Source organism: Miscanthus floridulus, chromosome 12 (assembly GCF_019320115.1).
Source record: "Miscanthus floridulus cultivar M001 chromosome 12, ASM1932011v1, whole genome shotgun sequence".
In the NCBI taxonomy this organism is placed as follows: Eukaryota; Viridiplantae; Streptophyta; class Magnoliopsida; order Poales; family Poaceae; genus Miscanthus; species Miscanthus floridulus.
Genome location: NC_089591.1, coordinates 83,102,291 through 83,114,472, shown reverse-complemented (window position 1 = coordinate 83,114,472; position 12,182 = coordinate 83,102,291). Strand labels below are relative to the sequence as shown.

General features: G+C 48.4%; 1 pseudogene; it reads left to right on the top strand.

Annotated features, from left to right (window-relative positions):
* Positions 1–11,076: 11,076 nt before the first annotated feature.
* On the top strand, positions 11,077–12,111 carry LOC136496261 (uncharacterized; annotated as a pseudogene).
* The last annotated feature ends 71 nt before the right edge of the window (positions 12,112–12,182 follow it).

The window sequence follows — 12,182 nt, the reverse complement described above, 5'->3', positions numbered from 1 at the left end:
GCCATTACCATGACCTAACTTAATTGCCTCTGCAAAACACACGTTAGTCATAGTAATCACGTATTGTCATTAATCACCGAAACCTAACTAGGGGCCTAGATGCTTTCACTAAGACATGGGCATCAAAATTTGATTGCCTTCCTTCATGAACGAAATCAACGAAATTGAAATCACGTGATCTAGCTCTAATTTCCTAAACAATATGTCCATAAGAGCCCATGGTACCTTCTCGGATGCTCTTGATAACTTCTGCATTGTCACACGATAGTCTAAAATCTCAGAGGACCAGATCCCTAGCAAGCGCTAGGCCCTTTTTGCAAGCAATTATTTCCACCATGTTAGGCTCCAAAAGGCCCTCCATCACCACAGCCGAGGCACCCTGGAACTTTCCCACAGCGTCTCTTGCGACCGCTGCTGCCGCGATGACTCTCGAATTTTGAGCCAAAGCAGCGTCAACATTGATCTTCATCAAGCCGATCGGTGGTGGGATCCACCGAACTGGGCTTCCATGTGCTTCAGGCCACGGCCTCCCTTGAGGCTTCACGAGCTCAAGGTTTGCCACAAAATTAGAAACAAACTGGTGCGTCGAGAGCGGGCTTTGATAGATATTTTCATGAACTGCTTTCCTCCTTGCATACCAAATTGCCCACAAGGTAACAGTCACCCGGACTAGTTCCTCATGTCGCAAGTGTAGGACACGTGGACGCCTAAGAGGGGGGGGGGTGAATTAGGCAACTTAAAATTCTAACTCCAAGCTATGGCCTCTTTTTCTACCTCTAGCAAAACCTATGCAAAAGATAATCTATCTAGATGTGCAACTACGGTTTTGCTAGTGTGTTGCTATCTCTACCGCAAATGATAATAAAATGATCAATGTAAATGCGGAAGCTTAAAGAGCAAGGTAGAGATATGCAAACTCCCGTCGATGACTCCGGTATTTTTACCGAGGTATCGAGAAGCGCGCAAGCTTCCCCCTAGTCCTCGTTGGAGCCCCTCGCAAGGAATCCCTCGCAAGGGCCAAGCTCCCGGTCGGGTAACTCCGTGGATAGCCTCGGGCCTTCCCCACACGCAAGTGGGTCTCCGATGTGCCTTCCGGCAAGCCTCTCCCGGATGCTCCCCGCCATCTTCACTATCAAGCTTCCGGCCGAAACGCCGCGGGCCTTGTTCCCTTCGGTACACGGTGGCGGCCGCACCACAAACGCGGTTGGTGCGATCTCGCAAGACTTCAAGCCCCTCCAATGTACAACTCTTGTGCTCGCAAGCATGGGGTGGCAAGAGGTATGCAAACCTCACTAAACACTAGGCATACACCTAGAGCAAGCGCATAAGCGGTGGTCTAATCAACCTAAGCACTTCGCAAAGCACCTACGCTAATCACCTGATGAAACACTAAGCACTATGCAAGTGGAGATCACTAAAATGGTGTATCAACACCCTTGGTATGTTTCCTCAGCTCCACACACCTCAAATGGCTGGTTGGGGATTGTATTTATAAGCCCCACTAAGAAAGTAGCCGTTGGGGTCGAACTCCCGCAATTCTGCTACTGACCGGACGCTGAGATCGTCCTGACCGGACGCGTCCGGTCGTCCCGACCGTTGCAGCCGCGAACTACCGATCGGACGCTGACAGCATCCGGTCGCCTGCCATCGGACGCGTCCGGTCGTAGTTTCGCGCGCCTAGAACCTCTTTGTACTCGATCGGACACTGTGTTTCTGCGTCCGGTCGGTTGCCGCCAGCGTCCGGTCCTTGCGTCCGGTCGCCTGTCTGCCGAGCCACCGGTCCAGCGTCCGGTCGCGCTTCCAGCGTCCGGTCCAGCGTCCGGTCGCCTCTGCGAGCTCGTTTCTTCGCGATCTTGCGCACGGCTTGGTTCCTATCTTCATGCTTGGACTTTGCTTGACATCTTGGGTCTTTTCTTGTGCTTCTAAGGTCTTGCTTGAGGTGTTGATCATCATATCATCACGTCACCTTCGTCCAAGTCACGTCTTGCACCCTATTGGACTACAAAACAAACACTTGCAAAATCATTAGTCCAATTTGGTTGTGTTGGTCATCAAACACCAAAATCCAAAGTAAATGGGCCAAGGGTCCATTTTCCTTACAATCTCCCCCTTTTTGGTGATTGATGCCAACACGACCAAAACAAGTAAATAATAAAAATTTTAACTTTAACAACTACCTACTTGCTAGGATGCAATGCAAAGGGCAAGTTTATGATGCTAAGAGATACTACATGAAAAACTATGATACCAATTGAAGACCTAGCTTGCCCTTGCAAATGTCCCCTTGTGGCATTATGGATTAAAGTTTTGCTTCTTATAAATTCTCCCCATTACTTAAACTAATCCATAATCCACTATCCTCCCTTTCTTGGACCATTACCATTTGTAAACATTAACTTAATGCTTGCCTTTGGTCCTCCAAATTCTCCCCCTTTGGCATCAAACACCGAAAAGGAAGACATTAGTAGCACAAGGGAGGGTCAAATTTCATGATCCTTTATGTATAGAGTGAAATGGATCACAAAATTTGACTCTCGCATTATATAGACTAAGCTCCCCCTAAATATATGCATACATATGGTAGAAAGCAAAGCATATGCATAATTAGCAATTTGTTGCACAAGAGAGTTTAATCTATATAATGTATGGAGAAAGCATATAAATATGAAATGAAATCAACATGATGATGCCAATTGAAGAATGATGCTTAACTCCAGGGACTCCAATTTCCTTACAATGAGACTACTACACATGTGATAGGTTTGAAAGATTGATACCATTTGTAAAAGTGTTAGTCTCAAAGCATCCAAGTTGTAGAATTACTCCCCCTAAATATGTGCACACAAATGTAGAATACTTTGTAGAAATCATGCACATTGATTTTGGAATAAAAAATACCACTTGAAAGATGACATCTCATGAATGTGAGAATCATTTTCAAAATAGTTATTCGGGAGAGATTATCTACAATTTGGACTTTGGCACATATTAGATGAACAATAGTAAAACAAGCTATGTGCCGTGCTCTTAAACAATTGTGAACCATGTAGGTTTGCTCCAAGGGTTAAGAATGAAACTGAGCACGCCTACCATATGATATACCTAGTGTATGCATGACAAAAGATATAAGAATTCAAATGCAAACATAGGCATGAAGAGTAACTAGATGCTAAAAGATACCAATTGTAGGAAAATTTTAAATCTAATACCAATTGAAATAAATTGAATCTAGTTACCTGACATGGGAAGGGGAATTTGGGTCCATAGTATTCACTAACCCACTTGGCAATAACTTTGTCCAACATGATGCACCCCATAAAATGCACCCATACTTTGCCAAGTCTCCAAATTCCCCGAAGTCCATTGGACTTCTCACTTCCCTCTCGGGATCCAAACCTTCTTGGTGCTTTTCATGTTGGAAATGATTTCCTTTGGCACCCAAAAGCATTTGACCCCATTGTTGGCTTGCTTGTTCACCTTGATGGCCACCACCTTGTCATTTTTCTTCTTCTTCAAGAGATAAGGTGTGGAGGCTTTCTTGTCCACCTTGTTGGTGTAGGTGTTGGAGAGCTTGCTTGTTTGCTTTTTCTCTTTCTTCTTTTCTCCTCTCCCATTCTTCACCTTGCACTCATAGGACTTGTGACCTTCCTTGTGGCACACGTAGCAAACCACGGTTTGTCCTTCATCAAGCTTCTTCACTCCCTTGACGGTGTTATCTTGATGAAGTTGGGTTTGCTTTGCCTTGCCTTTCACTTGAGTCAAGTCCTTGGTGAGGCGAACTACTTCTTGCTTGAGTTTCTCATTCTCCTTTACAACCTCTTGTGTGCATGTATCTACAATCACTTTCTCAACACAAGCTTGGTTGCACAAGGGTGAGTCTAAAAATAAATCATTGCAAGAAGTAGATGCATCCTTTTTAATTATGTCATTTCTTTTAGATGCCTTGGTGGGGGTATTTTTGACGGCCTCAAGATTAGCAACTTTATTTGTTAGCTCATCACAATGCTTGCACATGATTTCCATTTTAGCAAGCAAACTTTGATAATCATTTTGTGAGCTAGCTAACTTTTCTTTTAATTTTTCATTTTTCTTTTCAAGTTGCTTATCATTGATTGTGCATGCACTCGTTGTTGCACTAGCCTCAAGTTGCTCAATTTTAGTAGATAGTTCAACATTGAGATTTGCAAAGTTTTCATATTGTTCAAGTAAATTCTTGTATGCTTCTTGTGAACTACCTAGCTCTTCTTTTAAAATTTTGAGCTTCTTTTGTTGACTAGTGCAAACTTTAGCATATTTAAGATTTTGTTGCACAATTGTATTATAAGAAGGCAAATCATCATCACTATCACTCTCACTAGAGGATGAGCTTTCGTTACCTCGTGCCATAAGGCACACACGAGAAGAGCTTGATGATGAGTGCTTGCGCCCTCGCCTCTTGTGATGGTCTTCTTCACTTGAAGAATCATCCCATGACCTTATTGATGTAAGGGCTTTGTTCTTGCACGCCTTCTTCTTTGTCTTGGGTGTGGGCTTGTTTGGACAAACTTCCACAAAGTGCCCCACCTCGCCACATCCATAGCATCCTCTCTTTCTTTGCTCGTTTCTTTGATTGGTGAAAACGAGGTCTTGGATTTGGATGGGCACACCCTTGACATTGAGCTTTTGGATCATCTTCTCCACCTTGTTGATAAGTTTGATTGATTCTTCATCAAGGTCGGAGGTGGAGGAGGAAGATTGATCATCACTTGATTCTTCTTCTTCATCATCATCATCCTCATCTTCATCTTCACTTGAGGAACTTGAGCTTGAGCTTGTCTCAACTTTCTTGCCCTTCATCTTCTTTTTCTCGCTACATGTGAGAGCTTTGCCTTTGCTCGATGAAGAGGCTTCCTCTTGACCCATCTTGCGTGACATTTCAAATGCCACTATCTTGCCAATGACAATGCCCGGGGTCATGGTGCTCAAGTCCTCCATATTGTGAAGGATGGTGATGATGCTTGAATATTTCTTTTGTGGTAGCACGGAGATGATCTTCCTCACGATGTCCGCATCATCTAGCTTTAATAATCCTATAGAGTGGAGCTCATTGATAATTAGATTCAATCGAGAATACATATCACGAACAAGCTCATCTTCATTCATTGTAAAGGAATCATAATTTTGCTTAGCTAGACAATGTTTTTGCTCACGGACATTACTTGTGCCGTCATGGAGCTCTTGGAGTTTTAACCAAATTTCATGTGCCGTATTTAAAGTAAATACTTGGTTAAAAACATCCATGCTAAAAGATTCAAACAAGCAATTTTTAGCTCTAGCATTAAAATGCAATTCTTTTTCATCACTCTTCGTGGGTTTTTCGGGATTCTTAATGGATTTCATCCCATCGCGAATGACTCTCCATACACCTAAATCAACCGCCTCAAGATGGCAAGCCATTCTAGCCTTATAATAGAAGAAGTTAGTGCCATCAAATTGTGGAGGCCTAGCGGTATCTATCCCAACCACTCTAATTAGCGTCGGCTCAACGGCGGTTAAGCCAAAGGTCCAAATATGAGCCAACCGGCTCTGATACCACTTGTAGGACACGTGGACACCTAAGAGGGGGGGGTGAATTAGGCAACTTAAAATTCTAACTCCAAGCTATGGCCTTTTTTTCTACCTCTAGCAAAACCTATGCAAAAGATAATCTATCTAGATGTGCAACTACGGTTTTGCTAGTGTGTTGCTATCTCTACCGCAAATGATAATAAAATGATCAATGTAAATGCGGAAGCTTAAAGAGCAAGGTAGAGATATGCAAACTCCCGTCGATGACTCCGGTATTTTTACCGAGGTATCGAGAAGCGCGCAAGCTTCCCCCTAGTCCTCGTTGGAGCCCCTCGCAAGGAATCCCTCGCAAGGGCCAAGCTCCCGGTCGGGTAACTCCGTGGATAGCCTCGGGCCTTCCCCACACGCAAGTGGGTCTCCGATGTGCCTTCCGGCAAGCCTCTCCCGGATGCTCCCCGCCGTCTTCACTATCAAGCTTCCGGCCGAAACGCCGCGGGCCTTGTTCCCTTCGGTACACGGTGGCGGCCGCACCACAAACGCGGTTGGTGCGATCTCGCAAGACTTCAAGCCCCTCCGATGTACAACTCTTGTGCTCACAAGCATGGGGTGGCAAGAGGTATGCAAACCTCACTAAACACTAGGCATACACCTAGAGCAAGCACATAAGCGGTGGTCTAATCAACCTAAGCACTTCGCAAAGCACCTACGCTAATCACCTGATGAAACACTAAGCACTATGCAAGTGGAGATCACTAAAATGGTGTATCAACACCCTTGGTATGTTTCCTCAGCTCCACACACCTCAAATGGCCGGTTGGGGGTTGTATTTATAAGCCCCACTGAGAAAGTAGCCGTTGGGGTCGAACTCCCGCAATTCTGCTACTGACCGGACACTGAGATCGTCCTGACCGGACGCGTCCGGTCGTCCCGACCGTTGCAGCCGTGAACTACCGATCGGACGCTGACAGCGTCCGGTCGCCTGCCATCGGACGCGTCCGGTCGTAGTTTCGCGCGCCTAGAACCTCTCTGTACTCGATCGGACACTGTGTTTCTGCGTCCGGTCGGTTGCCGCCAGCGTCCGGTCCTTGCGTCCGGTCGCCTGTCTGCCGAGCCACCGGTCCAGCGTCTGGTCGTGCTTCCAGCGTCCGGTCCAGCGTCCAGTCGCTTCTACGAGCTCGTTTCTTCGCGATCTTGCGCACGGCTTGGTTCCTATCTTCATGCTTGGACTTTGCTTGACATCTTGGGTCTTTTCTTGTGCTTCTAAGGTCTTGCTTGAGGTGTTGATCATCATATCATCACGTCACCTTCGTCCAAGTCACGTCTTGCACCCTATTGGACTACAAAACAAACACTTGCAAATTCATTAGTCCAATTTGGTTGTGTTGGTCATCAAACACCAAAATCCAAAGTAAATGGGCCAAGGGTCCATTTTCCTTACAGCAAGGACTTCATCATCACTGCCAGCCAACCCTTCGCATCTTGTTCCTCAATTTGAGAAAGGTGCTCAGTGATCTCCTCTTTCTCCAAAGCCCAAACACAGCGTGCCATGTTGCACTCAAGTAACGAGTGTCTCCATGAGTCCTCCGCTCCACATATCTGGCAAGCGCTATTCTCTGCCATGTTCCTATGATGGAGTATATCCTTTGAAGGGAGAGAACATCTTGCGAGCCTTCATAGGAACACACACACTTTAGATGGTATCCTGATCCCCCACAAAGTAGACCACTCCTTCTCAGCTGCTTGTCTGTCCGAGGCGCCTGCATTCCCTACTAGGAACTTGCGCTTTATAAGCATTCTATATATTGATCGGACAGAGAAAAAACCACGTTTCTCGAAATGCCATGCCCAGAAATCCTCTTGACGCCGTGTGCTTAGAGGAATACTTGTGATTGCTTCCACATCAGCCGACGTAAAAAATTCCAGCAGCTTCCCTCGGTCCCAGCTTGTTGTTGTTTGATCAATAAGTTCGCTAGCCCATTGAAGGGGGTTCGGCCGAGTGCAAGGCACTGGCCTCCTCAAACCCGACGTCGGCAGCTAGTCCCAGTGCAGAGAGCTCCCGCTCTATGCGAGGTCTGGGGAAGGGTGTTAGTGGCAAGCCTTACCCTCGCCTGTGCAATGCGAGGAGACCACGACTCGAACCTGGGACCTTCCGGTCACAGGCGGTAAGACTCTATCGCTTGCACCAGGCCCGCCTTTCCGTCGGCAGCTAGTCCATCGACCAAATATTGGTTGATTCACCTGTACCAATCCGCCTTATAAGGCTGCCCTCGAGTACCTCCCTGACTTCCATAATGGACCGCCAAATCTTTGAAGGAGATTGGTCGATCACTGCATCTAGGAATCTAGTGTTCGGGAAGTAAACGGCTTTTAGAACCCGCGCACTCAAGGAATTTTCATCATGTAGCAATCGCCATGCTTGTTTCGCTAAGAGTGCCAGGTTAAACATCTCCATATCCCGAAAGCCAAGACCACCAAAGTATTTTGGCTTTGTCATGTCTTCCCACGCCACCCAACAGGTCTTCCTCTTTCCATCTCTGGAACCCCACCAAAATTTACGTAGTAAACCATCTAAATGTTGGCACAAACCACGAGGCAGCTTGAAGCAAGACATAGAGAAGGTTGGAATAGCTTGCACTACCGATTTGATAAGAACCTCCTTTCCACCGGTTGACAAGCACTGCTCCATCCATCCTTGAACCCTACTCCAGACCCGATCTTTAAGAAATTTGAAAGTGCCATTTATAGCTGAACCCACATCAGAAGGCATACCCAAATATTTCTCCTTGAGAGCTTAAGTATGCACTTTAAGGATATTCTTGATTTCTCCCTTCAAGCTCTGGCTGCACCCCTTCGCAAAATGTAATGACGATTTTTCCATGTTTATTTGTTGGTCTGAAGCTTGACAATAAATATTTAACACCTCCTTCACCTCCCGAGCACTCTCCCCATCCGCCTTGAAAAACAACAGGCTATCATCTGCAAAGAGTAGATGACTAACCGTCGATGCCGACGGCGCCACCTTAATGCCATTGAGCTCTGTGACTGATTTCTTGATTTCAAGAGGCACGGAAGGCCCTCTGCTGCTAACAAGAAGAGATAGAGGGAGATCGGGTCACCTTGTCTGATCCCCTGTGATGGAGTAAACGGTTCCAGAAAGTAGCCATTGAGTTGAATTGAAAATGATACTGATGTAACCAACCTCATAATCATCTCAACCCACAACCGATGGAACCCCACACTCTGTTCGCTTGATCGTATCAGCCATGCTTATCAACCATAATACAATGTTTTTCTCTCACAACAAAACAACATCAGCCGGCTTATAAGCCACAGAAACGATCAAACGAACATGTGCCGATCGAAGCATAGCTCTTAGAGTCTTAGGTACGGCCATTCTACACGATCATAGGCTTTCGTATCCAACTTGAGAGCACAGCACCGCAAGTCCCTAGCACGCTTCTTTTTCATAAAATGTAAACATTTATAAGCTGTTATTATATTGTCCGTGATCAGTCTGCCAGGTACAAAGGCCGATTGTTCCTTGGAAATTATTTCTGGCAAAATCACCTTCAGTCTGTTCGCAACCGCCATGGAGGCAATCTTATAAATCACATTGCACAGACTGATCGGTCGAAACTGACCCAGCTCCTCTGGGTTCTCAACCTTCGGTATTAACACAATGATCGTATCATTGATCACCTTCGGGTCGTCATCCCCACACAGGACATGCAGCACCGCTGAGGTCACGTGTGCTGTGTTCCATACAGATCCCAGTGTCGCTGGAAAAAAATGTGCCGGGAACCATCCGGTCCCGGTGCTTTTGTGGGAAACATCTGAAAAAGCGCCTCCTTCACCTCCAGTTCCGTGAAAGGCATCAACAATTTATCATTCATCTCAGGCATGACCTTCACAGGAACTGTACCTAAGACAGCTTCCATATTGTGCACTCCCTCCGAGCGAAATAAATTCCTGTAGAATTCCCTTGTCACATCTCTCATCTCTTGCTCGGACTCAGTAAAATCACCATTGGCCTTCTTCAGCTTCCTAATCTTGTTTCTTCTTTTTCGGCGGCTTGCACGAAGGTGAAAAAACCGTGCATTTCGGTCCCCTTCAGCTAGCCACATGATCCTTGATCTCTGCCGCCACATAATCTCCTCTCTGTGATTTAATTCCATTATGTGTTCCTTGATCTTCAACTCAGCATGTGATGGACCAACTCGCAATGGATCAGACTGCGGACGCTCTTGCTCAGCAGCTAGCTTGCGCAGCTCTCGACGAACACTGCCAAAGGTCGTCCTCTCCCAGCGCTGCAGGTGGCCACTGACCTCACCTAATTTGCACCGGAGATCTTGCATGCTGGTCGGTTCCTGCCCCCTCCCAGAGTCCCAGGCTTCCGCCAGTGTCGACGAAAAATCATCGTGGGTTTTCCACATCACCTCGTATTTAAAACTCGTCTTTTTGCTGCCACTCGGCTCATCCGATCGCCAAGAAAGGATGATCGGATCATGGCCCGATGCAACCGCCGTGAGGTGCTGAACCACGGCTAGAGGATAGCGCTCTGACCCGTCAGCCATGGCCAAGGCTCTATTTAGTCGAACCCGGCAGTAGGAACCACCTTTCATATGTCCAGTTCCTCCCCTCGAAGCCAAGATCCGCCAAGCCACACACATCAATGGCTTCTCTAAAGCCCTCCATCTGTGCGTTGCTCCGCTCCTGCACTCCAACATGTTCGGACCTGTCCAAAACTTCGTTAAAATCACCTATGCAAACCGAGGGACGCGGAGATGTAGATTTTTTGAATTTCAGAACATCCCACGTCTTATGCCTCTTACTGGTACGTGCCTCCCCATACACACATGTCAATCTCCGAGGCTTAGAATCACCTTCTTTTAAGATAACATCTATATGATATTATGAGTACGGTAAAATCTGCAAATTTGTATTATTCTTCCAGAAAATCACCAAACCACCACTGCGGCCTGTATTGCTCACGGCAAACGAAAAATCAAAACCTAATATGGTTTTCAACTGCTCCACCCTCGCCTTGTGCACTTGAGTCTCCAGAACACAAAGTACAGAAGGGGCAAACTGCTTTGTCAGATCGCGAAGCTCCTTCACTGTCGCGGCGTTGCTAAGTCCGCGACAGTCCCAACTCAGGCAACTTATTGGGGATGGCGGCACTCCTCAAAGGAGCCGCCCCATCTTCTATTATGCGCTTTCAATCTCCTAAACAGAACGCCTGAATCACGAACAAAATCTTCCCCGCAGATCGAAACATCACCTCCTTCTCGCTGAAATCCTTCAAAGGCAGCAGCCTGGTCACTGCCATCTGGACGACGCCGATGCAGCCACCGTCACGTGATCCACTTGTCCGTTGGTCCTCTACCTTCTAGCCAAGGCCGGGCAGCTACGCAGGGCAACCCCGTAGTCAGCCCGAGCGATCAGGTAAGAGGGAAACATTGGGGGAGTGGCTGAGATCCTCCTACGGCCGGCCACCGGAGGGGTCGCCAACCCTAGGTCGCTGCCGCCATGGGGGCGTCGCTCGGCTCTCAACAGGTCGTCGCCCACTCGCACCGAAACGGGAAGTTATAATAAATATGCGAGAGAATTCCTTATTTGACACCAGACAAATGACTCGTTCCTTTCTTGGCCCTTAAAAACTTTTCGTTCCCTATTTGACACCGAGTTCAACTTTCATTCCTTATGTGACACTCCGTTGCATTTTTCATCCGGACACCGTTAACTGCGCTGTGAAAAGACGACTTTGCCCCTGTGGGCCCCACCACTCTTCTCCCTCCTCTCCTCCTCCAGGCCGTAGCGCTTCCTGGTCGCGCGCCGCGCTGGGGCTCAGCCTCTGCGCCGTGCTCCGTGTCCCCTCCACGGCGACGGCGGCGAGTGCGAGTGCGACGACGAGGAGGCGACGGTGGCCGTGCGCGTGCGGCCGTGGCTGCTGTGGCGGCGGCGCGGGTCCAAGCGCTTCCGCGTGCAGGGCCGCCGTGTGGTGGACCTGGCCTAGGACCTCTCCCACGCGCGCTTCCCGCCCTCGGGCGGCTCCCTGGAGCCCTGCTCGGGGTACTTTGTCGCCGTCGTGGTGGACGGCGAGATGGCGGTCGTCGTGGGGGACATGGCGGAGGAGGCCTACAGGAAGACCAAGGCGCGACGCCTGCCCGGGCCGGGCCCCGTCCTCGTCTTGCGCGCGCGAGCACGTGTCCATGCGCGACGGCGGAGGACGCGGGCACCGGACCTGCGTCGTCGTGCACGGCAAGTAGCGAGGAGATCTCGGTGGATCTCGTCTCGCGCGCCGCCGCCTAGGGCAGCCAGGGGCGGGAGCGAGACAGGGCCGAGGTCGGCATGTCCGTCTCCGTCGACGGCGATCGCGTGCTCCACTTCCGCCGCCTGCGCTGGAAGTTCCGCGGCACCGAGAAGGTAGACCTCGGCGGCGACCGCATCCACGTCTCCTGGGGGAGGACGCGGCGGCCTAGAGGAAGAGAGGAGGGAGAAGGGTGGTGGGGCCCACAGGGGCAAAATCGTCTTTTCACAGCGCAGTTAACGTTGGCCGGATAGAAAATGCAACGGAGTGTCACGTAAGGAATGAAAGTTGAACTCGGTGTCAAATAGAGAACGAAAACAATTTT